The sequence below is a fragment of the Balaenoptera borealis genome (assembly GCF_965194805.1).
Source record: "Balaenoptera borealis genome assembly, contig: HAP1_SCAFFOLD_121, whole genome shotgun sequence".
In the NCBI taxonomy this organism is placed as follows: Eukaryota; Metazoa; Chordata; class Mammalia; order Artiodactyla; family Balaenopteridae; genus Balaenoptera; species Balaenoptera borealis.
The window spans coordinates 538,499-553,606 of record NW_028123959.1 but is presented as its reverse complement, the minus strand read 5'-3'; the positions used below and the strand labels follow the sequence as shown (position 1 = coordinate 553,606).

The window sequence follows — 15,108 nt, the reverse complement described above, 5'->3', positions numbered from 1 at the left end:
AGCACGTTCCTTTTATTTATTGTATTTAAAAAATACGAGCCTTTAAAAAAATTCCCAAAGTGAGGTACACATTGTAGAAAGATTGAAAAACATAATCAAACATACTGAAGGGAAAATTTAAATCACTCCTAAGATTTTAGCATAGAAGTAATCTCTACCGGAATTTGGGTTAAGTCCTTTTACACTTTTTTTTATGTTTGTAAATACACACACAGGTTTTTTTTTTTTTTTAAACACGTGCTTTAAACAAATACACAATTAGGGTATCAGCCTGTAAGCATGGTTTTGTATTCTGCCTTTGCAACTTAACAGATTATGGGAAATTTTACCATGATATTAACTCTTCTTCTACATCATGATTTTTAATAGTTACATATCGTTCCATCCTATGACTGTTCTCAGTTTTCTATTTTGGGGCACTTAGGGTGCGCTAATTTTTTTTTTTTCTTTTAAATATTCCTGTAAACATATGTGTGCATATGTTTATGCATATCTTGACGATATTTATAGAATAGACTTTCTGGGCAAAGGGTATGACTGTTTTAAGGTTTGCAGTAGTACAATGCCTGTTATTAGAGTCTCCACAGTAGTGATGTGGCGTAAGAAAACAATAAGTATTCTCTAATGATCGTTACAGAGCCCAAGCTCATATTGCTTGCCGCACAACAGGTCAACAAATCGAGAGACGAGTGGTTGGGGCAAGGAATAGTGACTTTATTCGGAAAGCCAGCAGACCGAGAAGATGGTGGGCTAGGGTCCTCAGGTAAGATGGGCTAGAACCATCTTCCCCGAGGTAGAATTCAGGCTTTTTTTATACTAAAAGGGGAGGGAGTGTTGTTAGCTGTTGCAAACTTGGTGTCGGAATCCTTTGTTCTTGTAGCTGTCCACTTAGGTCAGGTCATGGTGTTCCTGTAAACCTCCAACAAGACAAACGTTATTCTCTGTTCTGCAACTTTTTATCTCTCTATGAATGGAAAAGTGTTACACCTGTAAAGGCCAGAGCCTTGAGAATTGGCTATCCTGTATATTTCAGGCTATAGGCAACATTAAGTTGTAGCAAAAACAAAGTACAAAGGTTAAAGTAAAAGAAACAGATCTGATATGGAGTCAGTTTTGTTATTCCCTAGTACATGAGCATACTGATTATCAGGTGTTGTAAATATGCAATAGTCAGTGCAACATGACTGCAAAGTAAAATGGCAAATACTGCAAAATTTTCAGAATTTAATGAAGTTGATGAAAGTGGTATTAGAAACCTGCTTGAATTTTGCAAAGCCACTGGCCAGGGTGATGCAGCAGCACTGAACTAGTTAATAATTATAAAACTCTGAACATGGACAATGATGATCCAATAAGTGCTTCAAGGGAGTGAGTTTAGGATCAAAGGATTAGGAAGACCCTTAAAATATCAATGAAGACATCATACAGTTTTTGCAAAAAAGGACATTCTTTATGATTGCATTGCAAAAGTTAAACATAAAGGGTGCCACATCATACAAGATTGTGAGAAGGATGTTCCTTTCCTCCCAACTCCAACATTGATTCATTCTTTGTTCTAAGAATTAACAGAGATGCAGTTGTAACGTAAATCTTGTGAAGTATAAGAGAAAATAAATTTATTTCAGTAGTTCTGGCTTGATTTTTATGATAAAATCCCAATCAGACTTTTTCCCCACAATTTACTGTGTAATTTTGGACTTCATTTTAATTAATTTCGATTCACCTTAAGTGGTTGTTTTCTGAGGTACATGATTGTTGATGTAGAAAATCCCAAAGAATTTCCCCCCAAACTCAGAACTATGAAGTGAGTTCAGTAGGGTTTCAGGGTATAACATAAACATACAAAAATCAGTTGTATTTCTTTAGGCTGTATGCTAGCAGTGAACATGTGGACACCAAAATTAGAAATACAGGGACTTCCCTGGTGGCGCAGTGGTTAAAAATCTGCCGGCCAATGCAGGGGACACAGGTTTGATCCCTGGTCCGGGAAGATCCCACACGCCATGGAGCAACTCAGGTCGTGCACCACAACAACTGAGCCTATGCTCTAGAGCCCGAGAGCCACAACTACTGAAGCCCGTGTGCCTAGAGCCCGTGCTCCACAACAAGAGAAGCCACCGCGGTGAGAAGCCTGCGCATCGCAATGAAGCGTAGCCCCCGCTCGCTGCAACTAGAGAAAGCCTGCGTGCGGCAACAAAGGCCCAATGCAGCCAAAAAAACAAAAACAAAAACAAGAAGTACAATACAATTTACAATTACTTAAAAACAAAAAGAAAGAAAAAGAAGAATTTAGGTGTAAATCTAACAAAACATGTACAGGACTTGTATGCTGGAAACTGTAAAACAAGGAAGACAGAAATTGAAGAGGATCTGAATAAATGGAAAAACATACTTTATTCACGAATTGGAAGAATCAACATAGTAAGTAAGCTAATTTTCCCCAAACTGGTAAATAGATTTAATGTAATTCCTATCAAAAATTATAACTCTGGCTTTAAAGTTGGACATACAGTATCCTAATTATTATTTTCCCAAAGCACTATAATTGTAGTATTTCCCCCAATGAAAAATTTTAACAGCTTTATGGGGATATAATTGATGTATAACGAACTGTACATATTTAAAGAGTCTCGACATATGTATACACTGTGACACCATCATCTGAATCAAGATAATGAACATGTCCATCACCCGCAAAGTTTCCTCCTGGTCCTTTGTAATACATCCTACTGTCCTTCTGTGCCTCCCATAAATCCTGCCTCTCTATCCCTAGGCAACCACTAGTCAGCTTTCAGTCACTATAGATTCATTTTTTTCCCCTAGAATTTTATATAAATGGAATAATAGAGTCTACACTTTTTTGGTCTGGCTACTTTCCATCAGCATTATTATTTTGAGATCCATCCATGTTTTTGTGTGTGTTAATAGTTTATTTTTATCATTTTTAAAAAAAAATTTATTTATTTTATTATTTTATTTATTTATTGTTTCTGGCTGCGTTTGGTCTTCGTTGCCGTGGGTGGGCTTTTCTCTGGTTGCGGCGAGCTGAGGCTACTCTTTGTTGCGGTGTGCGGGCTTCTCATTGCGGTGGCTTCTCTTGTTGTGGAGCACGGGCTCTAGGTGCGTGGGCTTCAGTAGTTGTGGCTCTCGGGCTCTAGAGCGCAGGCTCAGTAGTTGCGGTGCATGGACTTAGTTGCTCCACGGCATGTGGGATCTTCCTGGACCAGGGCTCGAACCTGTGTCCCCTACATTGGCAGGCGGATTCTTAACCACTGCGCCACCAGGGAAGCCCAATAGTTTATTTTTATCACTTTGTAGTATTACATTATATGGATTTACCACAATGTGTTTATCCATTCACCTGTTAATGGCCATTTGGGTGGTTTTCAGTTTGGGGCTATTACAGATAAATATGCTGTGAATATTTGTGTGGACATACGTTTTCATTTCTCTTGAGTAAATACCTAGAAGTGGAACGACTGGAACAAATGGGTAATTTCTTAACTTTTTAAGAGGCTGCCAAACTATTTTCCAAAATGGTTATGCTGTTTTACATGACCACTAGCTGGTGTGAGAGGTCCAGTACCTCCACCTCTTGGCCAACACTTGGACTTTTAGTCATTGTAATAGGTGTGTTGTGATATCTCATTATGTTTTAATTATTAGTCCCCTAATGATTCATGATGAGCATTTTTCATGTGCTCTGTGTATATCTTCTTTGGTGAAATGTTTGTTTAAATCTTTTGGCTCTTTAAAAATTGGGTGATTTGTTTTCTTTTTAGTGAAGATATAGATTTCTGTATGTATTCTGGACACAAGTCCTTTATCAGGGGTATAATTTGCAAATACTTTTTCTCAGTCGGTGGCTTGTCCTTTCATTCTGTTTAACAGTGTTTTTCAAAGTGCAGAAACTGAATTTTGATGAAATGCAGTTTATCAATTTTTTCTCTCATGGCTTGTGCTTTTGGTGTTGGCATCTAAGAAATCTTTGTGTAAACCAAGGTCACAAAGATTTACTCTTACGTTTACTTCTAGAAGTTTTTGTGATTCTACTTGTGGTTTCCTCTTTGATCCAAAATTTAATTTAGGAGAGTATTTTGAATTTTTTTGTTTTAAACTGTTATTAATTTTAGACATTTTTGCGATTGAGGCCTGTGCAGTTAATACTGTAAAGGAGTGAGGCTGATAGGGGTTGAGAGGCAAGGGAGTGTGGATGGTAGAAGGTGGAAGAGGGACAGGAGTGCATAAAGTACAATTTTTGTCTAGATTGCATTTTTGTTCTACTGCTTCCTCTCTTTCTAGATACCAAACTCCTCATGTTTATACTGCACTAAATCTATCTTGTTTTATCCTTCCTCTTTTCATAAGTCCTTTCTCTCTCTCTCTCTCTCTCTCTCTCTCACCCACTCATCCATCCAATCTGTCAGAAAACCCTATGTGCGTTACCTTCACAGTACATCTAGAATCCATCTGCTTCTCGTCATCTCCCAGTGCCTATCTCTCTGGTCTAAGCCACTGTCATTTTTTATCTTTTATTTTGCAGTAGGCTCCTAACTGGTCTCACAGTTTCGACCTCTGCCCCCTTCAGTGTATTCTCAATGCAGCAGAGTGATCCTTTTTTTTTTTTTAAGACTTATTTATTTATTCATTTTGGCTGTGTTGGGTCTTCTTTGCTGCGCACGGGCTTTCTTTAGTTGAGGCGAGAGGGGGCTACTCTCCCTTGCGGTGCAGAGGCTTCTCATTGCGGTGGCTTCTCTTGTTGTGGAGCACGGGCCCTAGGTGTGAGGGCTTCAGTAGTTGCAGCATGCGGGCTCAGTAGTTGTGGCTTGCAGGCTCTAGAGCACAGGCTTAGTAGTTGTGGTGCATGGGCTTAGTTGCTCCGCGGCATGTGGGATCTTCCAGGACCAGGGCTCGAACCTGTGTCCCCTGCATTGGCAGGCAGATTCTCAACCACTGCGCCACCAGGGAAGTCCCCAGAGTGATTCTTTTAAAATGTGTGTTAATATCACTCCTCTGCTCAAAACACTCCAAAGATTTCCCATCTCACTCTGAGTGAAGAAAAAAGTCCTCAGGTGGCCCTGAAGCCCTACATGATCCCTGGGGTCCCAGGTTCCTCTCTTATGCCGTAACTATCTTGCTCATTCTCCTCTAGCCCTGCTGGCCTCCTTCCTGTCCCTGGGACATGCCAAACTGCCCCTGCCTCAGGGCCTTTGCATTTTCTTTTGTTCCCTCTGCCTGGAATACTCTTGCTTCCTTCAGGTCTCAGCTCAAATGTGTTTTTCTTAGAGAGGCCTTGCTTGACTCCTCTCTACATAGTACTAACTGCCTCCCTCTTACTTTTTTTATTTCTCATGAGCACTTACCTGACACATTACGCAGCTTCTTATTTTTTTTGTAGATCTTTTTACAAAAATTTTATGTTGGAGTATAGTTGATTAACAATGATGTGTTAGTTACAGGTGTACAGCAGAGTGATTCACTTATACCCATACAAGTATCCATTCTTTTTCAAATTCTTTTCCCGTTTAGGTTATTACAGAATACTGAGCCGAGTTCCCTGTGCTATACACTAGGTTCTTGTTGATTATCTATTTTAAATATAGTAGACACAGCTTCTTATTTGTTGACTGCCTTTCTTTCCTTGCAGAATATAAGTTCCCAGAGGGAGGGAACTATGCTTTGTTCACTGCTATTCCCATAGTACTGAGAGCAGGGCCCGGCGCATAGTAGATGCTCAGTAACCACCTGTGGAGTGGGTGCATGAGTGTGTCCTGTCTGAAGGCGTAACCTCAGTGAGTGGTTTCCTTAGTAAGTTGTAACAATCTAGAGAGACTTAATAAAATTAAGTCCAGTAAAAGATAATAGTGTGTGTGTGTGTGGTGGAGCTGGAGATGGGAAAGGGGATGCGGGGTGGTGAGGGAGGTACAGATATTGAATGTTCCACAAAGCCATATATAATGTTAGAATAATAATAGCTAGGTGAGAACTGTGTTTGAGAATAAGTAATTTTGGAAGTAAATGAGTCTGGTTCAGTTTATCAGTTCACTGTAGTTTTTATTTATTCAACATGAAGAGAAAAACATCACAAAGCAAGTGACCCAAAATAGCACATTTTGTGCATTTCTTCAGCCCCTTGGCAGCATCAGGCAGATGTGTTCACTCTGCACTGACTTGTGTGTGAATCTTCCGGCTCTTCACCCGCAGCTTGTTGACCTGGGACTCGGCAATGTCAGCCCGTTCCTCGGCCTCCTCCAGCTCGTGCTGGAGCTTGCGGAATTTGGCAAGATTAGCATTGGATTGTTCCTCCTAAGAATAAAGTTGTGAGAGTTAGACTTTGTGGTTCTCATTGCACTTGTCACAAACAGGATTATTTCCTCAACTCAGATATTTCCTTCTTACGGTTTGTTTGTCATATCTGATTTCAAATCCAGACAGAACTTGTAACTTCAGTTACATTTTTTACTCTAAAGAATGAAAGAAGAAATAGTTTTGAAATGGAAGAGACGAGCTCATTATGTCAAACCCATGTATACGTGCAGTCTACTTACAATGTATGGACTGAGTGGAAAGGAGGAAGAGACCCATGTGCGCTCGCTCACAGAGGTTAGACAGTAAATGTAAGGTCAAATTCTGACTTTGGGAAAATCCCAGTTGAAGTGTTTTTGCCATATATTTTAACTCTGGTATACAGAGACGCTGCGGGTGGGGGGATGGGGATAGGAAGAAATTATGCCCTTTGTTGGTTGCACTTACTACCATTCGTGCCTCTCCCTTTCGTGTTCCCTTTTCTTACCTCTTACCCACTACATTGTGTCTGGAAGAGTGGGGAACAACCAGGAAAAGTGAAGCTGGAGAATCTCCCAACACATCCTAATTTGCTACAGCGAATGTGCAGGGATAAGTCCCTGCTGATGACAGTGGTAGTGAGGGAAGGAGTCAGCTGGGGTAAAAGATTTCTGTTTGGCTTTTGGGAACAATTGATTTTGTGCATTTCTAGAGGGAGAGGAATATTTATCATGGTGTTAGATTTTCTGCTGGATATTCTTTGCAGCTATCAAGTAAGGTGGGTTATTTGGAATTTTCTTTTTTTCCCCCAACCCCTACAAATTGCTTAATAATAAAAATATCTCGTCTTGAGGTCTTATTCTATAATTAGGATTTGGGGGTAAATTCATATTTATATCCTCTCTCTTAAAATAAGAATGACATATTCTTACTTGGTCTCTTTCTTTCTCATTAACACATTCTCTTAATATACTTTCTACCCCCAACGAAGTTTCCTTCTTCCCTCAAGGGCTTAAAGATACTTACAGCCTCCTCAGCTTGTCTCTTGTATGATTTCACCTTTGCCTGTAATTTATCTACCAGGTCTTGCAGCCTGAGAACATTCTTGCGGTCTTCCTCAGTCTGGAAGTTTGAAAAAAATGTTCTGCATTGAATCCAACAAAATAAACCCACTACAGGTGGTGAAGTAAATCACTTTGATATGATGGCAGGTGGGCCTGGGGTAAATGTGGTCAACTCTGAGGCTTCCTTCATAGTATTAACAGTAGCCACTCTTGTTAAATGTCCACTGTGTGCAGGCACTATTTTGGAGAGTTATACACGTCTCTAATCCTTACCTGCCTACTCTGGTGAGTAGATGTTTTTATTCTATTTTACAGGTGATGAATTAAGGTTGAGAGTGTTAGGTAACCTATCCGAGTTTAAAAAGTAAGAGGCCAAACTAGGACTAATACCAGTTTATCTGTCTTTGAAACCTGTATTCTTTCCTCACTTACACGATTTTCTAAAGGCCTTCCTGATTTTCCTAGCTTAGGAAAGGGTCTGTGATAGGTGATTGTGTCATTTGCCCCTTATGTATATCGAGTTAACATGTAGCTATTTGTGAGTACCACATAGTCACCAGGTTTTCAATTTCCCTTTGTGCAGGAAGTCTGGATATTCTAGAAAGCTCTTCCCCTTACCTGGTAGGTGAGTTCCTTTACTCTTCTCTCGTGTTTCCGCAAACCTTTAACAGCCTCAGCATTACGTTTCTGCTCACTTTCAACCTACCTCTCCTTCAAGCTCACGTACCTACAATCAAGAAAGATACTTATATAGTCAGTCTTGGGGGATGTTAATTAACTCAGGACCTACTGACGATATTGGGTGGCTGTCCCCAGCCACAGGATAAGGATGGGAGTCAATATACAAGAAGAGAGAAGGATCGGGGAGTGCCGTTTTCACTTTCCGGATTCAGAGAGATTGAGAGACCCACCCTGGCCTCCAGCTTCTGGATGTGCTTCTTGCCACCCTTCAGGGCCAGCTGCTCAGCCTCGTCCAGGCGGTGCTGCAGGTCCTTCACCGTCTGCTCCAGGTTCTTCTTCATCCGCTCCAGGTGGGCGCTGGTGTCCTGCTCCTTCTCTGTCAGCTCCTCGGCCATCATGGCCACCTGGTTAAGTTCACAAGAGGCAGCAGTGGGCCACCCACCCCTCCTATGCGGGCACACGGAGGGTGCTGTGAGGCTGGTACTAGGCACGCTGATGCTTTCCTCCTTGCCGCAGCCACCGCTGATGCTGCATGGTTCCCCTCCCACTTTGCCTCTGCTGAGGCTCCGTCTCCTTCCGTCTCTCCGGGAAGCCACCACTGACTGAATGCAGGGGTGAGGAGAGGAAACCTACTTGCAGGTCCCAAAGGGGCGGCGTAGAAGCCCCTTTCTTATCTCCAGACAGCATCTCTGATAAGAAAGAATGGAGCGCACATGCGTGACGGCCTTCTTGGCCTTCTCCTCTGTATTTTTGGACTCCTGGATAGACTTCTCCACCTCTGCCTGGCACTGGGCTATGTCAGCTTCCAGTTTTTTCTTGGTATTTATCAGGCACGTGTTCTACAAGAAAAATTAGATAAGAGGTTCGGGCTACATTTGGACACTTACAACGATTGGAAGGGAGAGGGTTGGGTGGGGAAAGAAGTCAAGCTCGAGAACGCTCCATTTCTTATTTTTCACACAGGTGAAAAAAAATTAAAAAGACTTTCCTTTTTGATAGACAGATATCCCAAAACAGGCCCGAGAATTGTACATAAAAGAATTGAGTAAATGATAAATGTGGACATTCAAATATTTGAGGAAGGATAAATTATTTAGTTAAAGGTGCTGGAACAAGGAAATGGTTGACATAACTATGTGAAATGAAAAATAATTCTCATGATCAAAACATTGCACAGAGTTGTTAGGATGATGACAAACGAGGAAACATTTGCAATGTGCATTACTGAAAAAATGGTTCCTTCTTTAATATGTAAAAAAGACAAATCATTAAGAAAAAAGGGCAAAAGTACAAATAGCTAAGACACACCAGAAGAAATACAAATAGCCAACAAATACGACAAAATGTTCCACCTCATTAGTAATCAAAGAAATAAGAATTTTTAAAATGAGGCATTTTCAACCATAAAATCGGTGAAGATTAAAAAAAATAATAGCTAAGCACTCTCACTTATTTTCCCCATGGGAGTAAAAATTGGGACAACTTTGTTAAAGACCAATTTATAACATATCATAAATGTCTTTGCTGTTTTGACCATGAATATATACTTCCAGGAATTTACTTACTTTTAGGAATATTAAGGAAATAGTAATCATGGATATACGTGAAAATTTAGTTATGAAGAAGTTAGTCATACAATCTTCTAATCATAAAAATTTTTATTGGGAACAGTCTAAAAATATCCAACCGTAGAAGACTGATTAAATAAATGTGCCATAATACACAACTAAAATGGACTGCTTTTCTGCCATTAAAAAACTGTATCATAGAAAACTATTTTAAAATATAGAAATATGTTCACAACACGTTGTTAAATGAAAAAAAGTTGCAAAAGGATTGATCACGTTTACAAAAAATATATTTATGTATAGAAACAAGAGCCTAGAATAGGAGATCCCAAAATGCTAACAATATGGTTGGTATTTTTCTAGTTTTTTGGCTAATTCAAAAAATAGTTTTTAAAGCAAGGAATTTTGGGGGAATTCCCTGGCAGTCCAGTGATTAGGGCTTTGTGTTTCCACCGCGCAGGGCACGGGTTCGATCTCTGGTTGGGGAACTAAGATCCCGTATGCCATGTGGTGTGGTCCAAAAATATAAGAAATGAAACAAGGAATTCTTTAACTTTCCTAAAAGTAATTATTTCAAAAGACAATCCTAATTTTCTAAGCTTGCAGCTTAAATGTTACTGCCTCTGTGAAGCCTTTTCCAGCCCTTTTATGCAATAATTTGTCATGCCTTGCTCTGATTTCCCCATGATCTTTTATCTTCAGATAAAAGAAAGCGCAGCAATCTGTCCATCTAGAGACCAAGTTATTCCAAGAACTAGGCCTAATGAAAGTTTGTCTTGACCGCTAGCCTGGAAGGAGCGGTGGGAACTCCTCTCCATCAAGCCTGGGTCCTGCCTGCCTCCAGGGTGGACCCAGAGTGGAGTGAGGACGGACACACGTGGGAGTGAAGGAGCTGCACGCGGTCGCTGGCCTCCAGCAGCTCGTGCTCCGCCAGCTTGCGGGTGCGCTCCGTCCGCGCCAGGGCCACCTTCCTCTCCTCCGGCTCCTCCAGCAAGAGGCCATTCCTGCGCTCCACGAGGGCCAGCTGCTCCTTGAGGTCCTCGCTGCTCCTCAGGGCGTCATCCAGATGCAGCTGGAAGTCCTTCACGAGAAACCAGGGGTGAGACCGGAGCCCAGGGCAGGCTGAGGTCCCGCCAGGTCCTCCAGGGGCCGTGCACTCACCTTGAGCTGGCTCTGGACTGAGCACAGGTATTTCTGGGTCTCTGCCACCTGGCGGTTGGAGTGGCCCAGCTGAATCTCTATCTCACTGAGGTCTCTCTCCATCTTCTTCTTCAGCCTCAGAGCAACATTCCGGCTCCAGATCTCAGCATCCAGCACGCTTTGCATGGCCTTTGCTGCCCGCTGGCTCTTTCTTTTCAGCTGCTCGATTTCTTCTTCCTTCTCAGGGATCTTGCGGTGAAGCTCAGATTTCAGCTGGTTCAACTCTAGCTGGACACGCAAAATCTTGCCCTCTTCACGCTTCAAGGAACCCTGATAAAAGTAAAGGAGTGATTGGGATTGCCGGGGGCAGCCACCTTCTTGAATGAGGTTTTTCATCCCCATTAGGATAAAAAGGGTATTATTAGGCTCATTTTACAAATAAATAGAACAGTACTCAAAAAGATCAAACAGTTTGCTCCCAAATTGTTACTAGTAATGAAACTAGAACTGAAGATTTGTTGTTAACAATCTTATGTCTTGAGAAGGACAGAGCATCGTTTTCAATTAGTAAAAATTTTGATTACTGTGTCTTTTTAAATAGTGACCATAAGTCAGGAGCCAACCTCTGCTCAAAAAAGACAGAGAAAGACAGAGGAATTGCTCTCCTGTTATCCTGCATAGTGCAAATTTCCCTAGACCCTCTTAAGCATCCGCCCCTCACTGGCCACAGCTGGTGATAGCATCAGGATCCTGCACTCTTTGAACCACACAGAATTCCCAGCAGCCAAAGATGACCGTGTATAACTCTCTGTTAAAACTAAGGGATTCTGAGCTGGCTCTCAGGATGTTTGGTGATTGAGTTCTTGCTTTCTGAGAGGAAGACGTTGAGGACATAATGAACAAGTTTATTTTTCAATAGGAGAAATACAATGGACTAGAGAACACTCATGAGGCGAGGCAGAAGAGAGCAGCTGGTCCCCCCCCAGGGCGGGGGTGGGGCTGGATTCTTCCCATTGGAGCCCCAGTGCCTCCTGCAGGAAGGGCCCCTGGGGGTGGTCTAGTCCCCTTCCTCAGCGCCCCGCCCTCCTTCACATCCCAGACACGTGCCTCCACCTCTTCCAGGGCAGCCTGGAGGTCTGACTTTTCTTGCTGTACTTGCTTCCTGGTCTTCTCCAATTCCTGAAGATTCTTGCTCATTTCCGCAATCTGCATGGTTAAGTCGGAAATCTCTTCTGCAAAGCACAGGCTTGATTTAGGCTGTTTTCACAGGCTCTGTCTGATAGCACCGGCATTTGCCAGGGAATTTGGGGATTGGTGATTCATTCATGACCTTCATATAGGAGAGGACAAAGACAGGGAAACCTTTCGGGGGAGGTGTCGACAAGACACAGGTGTGTGGCCTCACCTGAAGATGCAGAGGGAGGAACAACAGAACACCTGTATGACCCTGAACCTTCACACGGTACACAAAAGGGTCACAGAGAGGACCGGGGGAGACTACTGTGGAGAAAACACATAGAATCATGGTCTCAGAAATAGAAGGGGCTTTAGAGGCCATTGGGTCTGGTCTAGTTTTGTAGGACAGCGGTCTGAGATCCTAAGGGATCTAGTGACAGGATCAAGGACACAAAGCCATGTAGAGACAGAATCCATGGAAGATATGTTCTGTAGAAGAGGACGGAGCTTAGCAGCCCAGCGAACCCTCTGTTCTCGAGAACAAGGCTTGGCTGTGACTATCCCTTACATTGGGGAAGTTTGGGTCTCAGGGTAAAGTGAATAGATGTGAGGATTTTGTGGGGCATCGGGAAGGAGGAGGCTGTGGCCAAATGGGGGAGTGGTGGACAGAAGAGAAGGGGGGCTGTCACACACCTGTGATAGGGAGAGAGCTGGGGGCTGTCACACCCCTGTGATGGGAAGACAGCTGGGGGCTGTCACATACCTGTGATGGGGAGACAATTGGGGGCAGTCACATACCTGTGATGTGGAGACGGCTGGGAGCTGTCACATACCTGTGATGGGGAGAGAGTTGGGGGCTGTCAGGCACCTGTGGTGCGGAGACAGCCGGGGGCTTTCACATACCTGTGATGGGGAGACAGCTGGGGGCTGTGACTCACCGGTGATGGGGAGAGAGGTGGGGGCTGTAACTCACCTGTGATGGGGAGAGAGATGGGGGCTGCCACCTACCTGTGATGTGGAGAGAGCTGGGGGCTGTCAAGCACCTGTGATGTGGAGACAGCTTGGGGTTGTCACATACCAGTGATGGGTAGAGAGCTGAGGGCTGTCACCCAAATGAGAAGGGGAGAGGGCTGGGGGCTGTCACACACCTGTGATATGGAGACAGCTGGGGACGGTCACACAACTGTGATGGGGAGACAGCTGGGGGCTGTTACATACCTATAATGGGGAGACAGCTGGGGGCTGTCACATACCTGTGATGGGGAGAGAGTTGGGGGCTTTCAGGGACCTGTGCCACGGAGACAGATGGGGCCTGTGACATACATTTGATGGGTAGACAGCTGGGGGCTGTCACATACCTATGATGGGGAGAGATTTGGGGGCTGTCAGGCACCTGTGATGCGGAGAGAGCTGGGGGCTGTCACATACCTGTGATGGGGAGAGAGCTGAGGGCTGTCACTCACCTGTGATGGTGAGAGAGCTGGGGACTGTCACACACCTGTGATGGGGAGAGTGCTGGGGGTTGTCACACAAAAGTGATGTGGAGAGATATTGGAGCTGTCACTTACCTGTGATGGGGAGAGAGATGGGGGCTGTCAATCATCTGTGATGGGGAGAGAGCTGGGTGCTGTCACCCACCTGTGATATGGAGACAGCTGGGGAAGGTAACACACCTGTGATGGGGAGACAGCTTGGGGTTGTCACATAACTGTTATGTGGAGACAGCTGGGGGCTGTCACCTATAATGGGGAGAGAGTTGGGGGCTGTCACGCACCTGTGATGCGGAGACAGCTGGGGGCTGTCACACACCTGTGATGGTGAGAGAGATGGGGACTGTTAAAAACCTGTGATGCGGACAGAGCTGGGGCTGTCACACACCTGTGATGGGCAGAGATTTGGGAACTGTCAAACACCTGTGATGGGGAGAGTGCTGTGGCTGTCACATACCTGTGATATGGAGAAAGCTGGAGGCTGTCACATACCTGTGATGGGGAGAGAGCTGGTGGCTATCTCACACCTGTGATGGGGAGAGAGATGGGGAATGTCAAACACCAGTGATGGGGAGAGAGCTGGTGGCTGTCACATACCTGTGATGCGGAGACAGTTGGTGTCTTTCACATACCTGTGATGTGGTGACAGCAGGGGGCAGACACATACATGTGATGCGGAGAAAGTTGGGGGCTGTCAGGCACTTGTGATGTGGAGACAGCTGCGGGCTGTCACATACATGTGATGGGGAGACAGCTGGGGGCTGTCACTCACCTGTGTTGTGGAGAGAGCTGGGGGCTGTCACTCACCTGTGTTATGGAGACAGCTGGGGAAGGTCACACACCTGTGATAGCGAGATAGCATGGGGTGGTCAAATAACTGTTATGTGGAGACAGTTGGGGGCTGTCACCTATTATGGGGAGACAGCTGGGGGCTGTCATATACCTGTGATGTGGAGACAGCTGGGGGTTGTCACATACCTATAATGGGGAGACAGCTGGGGGCTGTCACATACCTGTGATGGGGAGAGATTTGGGGGCTGTCGGGCACCTGTGATGGGGAGAGAGCTGTGGGCTGTCACTCACCTGTGATGGGGAGAGAGCTGGGGGCTGTCACACAGCTGTGATGGGGAGAGAGCTGGGGCCTGTCACATACCTGTGATGCGGAGAGAGCTGGTGGCTCTTTCATACCTGTGATGTGGAGACAGCTGGGGGCTCTAACATACCTGTCATGGGGCAGAGTTGTGGGCTCTCAGGCACCTGTGATGCGGAGACAGCTGCCGGCTGTCACATACCTATGATGGGGAGAGAGCTGGGGGCTGTCACTCCCCTGTCATGGGGAGAGACCTGGGGGCTGTCACACACCTGTGATGGGGAGAGAGCTGGGGGCTGTCACTCACCTGTAATGGGGAGAGAGCTGGGGGCTCTCACACACCTGTGATGGGGAAAGAGATGGGGAATGTCAAAAACCTGTAATGGGGAGAGACCTGGGGGCTGTCACATACCTGTGATGCGGAGACAGCTGGTGTCCTTCAGATACCTGTGAAGTGGAGACAGTTGGGCCTGACACATACCTGTGAGGAGGAGAAAGGTCGGGGCTGTCAGGCACCTGTAACGAGGAGACAACTGGGGGCTGTCAGATACCTGAGATGGGCGGAGAGCTGGGGGCTTTCACTCACCTGTGATGTGGAGAGAGCTGGGGGCTGT

The 15,108-nt window shown here is 44.6% G+C and overlaps 1 long non-coding RNA gene across 1 annotated transcript; it reads right to left on the bottom strand.

Annotated features, from left to right (window-relative positions):
- Positions 1–8,820: 8,820 nt before the first annotated feature.
- LOC309621265 lies at positions 8,821–10,835 on the bottom strand. The gene is made up of 3 exons (XR_014239882.1): positions 10,760–10,835; positions 10,387–10,670; positions 8,821–8,869 (listed from the first exon to the last, which is right to left on the bottom strand). It is a non-coding gene; the product is annotated as an uncharacterized lncRNA (long non-coding RNA).
- Between the last annotated feature and the right edge of the window lie 4,273 nt (positions 10,836–15,108).